Source organism: Vombatus ursinus, unplaced genomic scaffold (assembly GCF_900497805.2).
Source record: "Vombatus ursinus unplaced genomic scaffold, bare-nosed wombat genome assembly UNPS02014179.1, whole genome shotgun sequence".
Lineage (NCBI taxonomy): Eukaryota > Metazoa > Chordata > Mammalia > Diprotodontia > Vombatidae > Vombatus > Vombatus ursinus.
Genome location: NW_020953957.1, coordinates 1,334,082 through 1,337,669, shown reverse-complemented (window position 1 = coordinate 1,337,669; position 3,588 = coordinate 1,334,082). Strand labels below are relative to the sequence as shown.

The 3,588-nt window shown below is 38.8% G+C and overlaps 1 pseudogene; it reads right to left on the bottom strand.

Moving 5' to 3' along the window:
* Positions 1–540: 540 nt before the first annotated feature.
* On the bottom strand, positions 541–1,110 carry LOC114041770 (annotated as a pseudogene).
* Between the last annotated feature and the right edge of the window lie 2,478 nt (positions 1,111–3,588).

The window sequence follows — 3,588 nt, the reverse complement described above, 5'->3', positions numbered from 1 at the left end:
AACATGAATATTTAATATTTCAGAATATATATTATATAACAGAACTCTGGCATCTCATGAAGAAGAAAATACATTAATGAATTTCTGCAATAACACAGCTTGTGAAATGACAAGATGTAATTAGATACTGTTAAGAAAAATGGCAATTTAATTTCCAACAAATACAATGATCTTGCTATACCACCATTCCCCTATTTCCAGGTCTGTTGTGAAGCCACTAGATAATAATCAGGAATAACCTGATCCATGATGATTCAGTACTTGGGTGAACAAAAATAATCGTTTTCTTCTCAACTCATTTTCCTTGTGCTACAAATCTGATTTTGAGTTTTCTATAAAAGATCTATACCTCCTTTTCTCTTAATAAGCATGGCTACCCTTTAGCACAAGGTTTAACTACTACTCTGGAAAAACCACATACACAATTTACCAAACACATGTGCATGTGCGTGCACGCACGTGTGCGCGCACACACACACACACACACACACACACACTCCTGTCAGATACTATGTCATCCATGTACAAGAAATGTAATTCCTACTCTTCAGGATCCTCATAGTGACCATAGCCACTGGCATAGGTCCTTCTTAAATTCAAATTAGTGAATAGATCTGTGGTTTTGGTATCTGAATCTGTTTCTCCTTCATTGCCTTCCTTAACACCCTCTTTTGCTTCATATCATCATCTTCATCTTCCTAGTATCTCTGTATTCTCCTGATGCAAGATTCTTCCAATAGATGTCATACCCATCTGCATCTTCACTTGCTGTTTGCTGGACAAATTTCAAGGAGCGTGTTGACATGCTCAGCTCTTTAGTCTCTTGAGTTTCATGTCTACATTTAGGAAAAGAATTTTTTTTTTCTCCCCCTTCTCTTGCTTACACACCTTGCTTCTTGTATGATCATCACAAAAACAAGCCTTACAGCACAGGCATGAGTACTGTCCTGGCTGATTAAAGGAAACACATTTAAATGTTTCTCTCTCTAAAACCGGGCAGCTGGGTTGATGTTCAAATTGATTGTCTTCACACAGCAAGTTATGGCAAAAAGAGCAGCTGAATATTCTGCCTCCACGGTCCCATATACCTCTTTCACATTCAACACAGAAATTTTAGTTTTCTTTTTTCATTATTTGTTCAGTATTTTATTTTTCCCCAATTACATGTAAAAACAACTTTTAACATTCATTTTTAAAATTCATTCTTCCAGAACTTGTATTTAATTTTTTATTTCTTGCTTCATTTCTTCTCAGTGTTCACATCATCCTTGTGGAAAATTCATTTTTTCATTTTCTCTGCTTAAAGTTGTTATGTTGTTATTCTTTCCTTCTTGGCTGGGGGCATCTCTGGATCTACAATAATTTTTATCATCAATATATTCTTTGGTTTATTTATCTCTCTAATCTTAGTTACTGAATTGGGGCTTTGGGCCAGGAGTAGGCTCTGCCCTATGCTGCAATTTTTTGGGGGTGTAATCAATTTTGTTTGGTCTTGATCTGGATCACCAGGGTTCCTGTGCTGATTTTACAGGGTTAGAACCTGTGGATTTTTGAAGTTCATAGTACAGTGTCTTCAGGACCCTGATAGCATCTTAGGAAGTGTATTAGGGATCTGGAAGCCCTGGGGTGTTCTGGTCTACATGGCACTATACCTGGATTACTCATTACTATTTCTGGTGACTTCTAATGTCCCATATGTGGGCTTCTGAACACCCTGAGCCTTTTTCTTGCTGCCTCAGAATAGAGAGTTTTGTAGTTTATATGTAACTCAGAAATGTCTCCATGTCTTTGGGAGTGCCTGGAAGATGCTGGCTTATTTGCCTATGCTGGTACTGCTTTACTGGTGGCCACTTTTGTATTGCCCATAAGTTTCTGGATGACTTTTTATGCAGTTCTGGGATGAATGATAATCACTTACCATAGTTTCTCATTGGATTGATTGGTCATTATTTGTTCCAGTGTGATTTTTTTAAGGGTTGTTTTTATTTATTTATTTTATTATTCTTCTTATTATTTTTGCTGAAGTAGATATCAAGGAGATGTCCTGCCTGCCCCTATTCAGGAAGTGATCTTGGTCAAAAATCTGCTGTTTTCCCCCCAATAAGTAACACCCCCTCTGGGACTATTTCCTAGTCAAGACTATTTCTCAATAACATGATAAATTGTATGAGGGAGGCAAGAAGAAGAAGGAAGAAGAGGAGGAGGAAAAGAGAGAGAAACAGAGACAGAAAGGAAGACAGACAGACAGACAGACAGAGAGAGAGAGAGAGGGAGAGAAATTTCTTTCTCCCCCAAGAGTGATTGATTCTCACTCAGTGTCTTGGCTCCAAATGGAATCTTCTGAAGTGGAGCTATTCTACCACTAGATTGGTTCACTTGACTGAGCTCACCCCTGGGCTGATACTATTTTTGTACACAGGCCCAGAGGTATGTCTGATTCTTTCAGTCAATCACAAGATGTTTCCTGTCATCTACCTTACATCCAATGGCCAAAACCACTGTAATCCTTCCAAACTGATATAAAGATTTATTCAAACCTAGTTTACATGTCTTATTCATTGATTGATTCAGTCAAGATGTTTGGACTTTCTGAGGATAAAATGAATACCAAATTATTTAGAATGGAGTATAACCCCACAATACCATACATTCATCCCACGCTTCAGTCAAGCCAGGTGCTTTTCTGTGAGCAGGACCAAGACAACAATTTATATAACAACATTGTAAAGACAAATAACTTTGAATAATTTAAGAACTCTCATCGATGCAATGACCAACCATGATTCCAGAGCACCAAGGATGAAGCATGGTAGCACAGAGTTGATGAACTCAGAACACAGAATGAGACACATCATTTTTAGACATGGCCAATGCAGGCATTTGTTTTGCTTGACTATGCAGACTTGTAACTTCCTCCCTAACTCAATACCTGAAGTTTTGGGATATGGAGATGGAAAGGAGAGAAAATAGATGTTAATTGAAAAAATAAATTAAATTAACAAAAGAAAGTAGGTGCTGGGACCAGGAGTGGGGCATGGCATGATTTCCAGGGGCATAAGATCAGCTCATTTGAGGCTGGAAAGATAGTTAACATCTCATGTTTATAACAACAGCCAATCATGGGACTTGTCTCCTATACAGCCACATCTACCCTTTACCCATTGGCCCTCAACATTCCTCTGCTTCCCTTATTCCTGTCACTGGACAAAGCTTCCAAATTCATCCTTTCTGAGCTAGGTGTCAGCCTCTCAGGGCAATTGTAACTTCCACATGGGCACCCATAAATGCAGCTGCACAGGGGCTAGTGGGAAGATTGCTCTTCCCCTTCCTCCTAGCCCTGACTCTAACTCTATTCCCACCTCCTGCCCCTGAGATTACTTAATAATGGCATCATCTTATGATTGCACTTTAGAACAATGACTGATTGGTAAGACCCCCTTTGCATTTTGCATGTGACAGAGTTTTACAGTAGGAGAAGGCATGGATAGGTTGCAATCTGCATCACAAATGCCATTACACTATCTTTTCCCCAAAGCCCACCTCTCATCAAAATGTCCATATTTCTGTTAAGAGAGTATTGACAAGCAT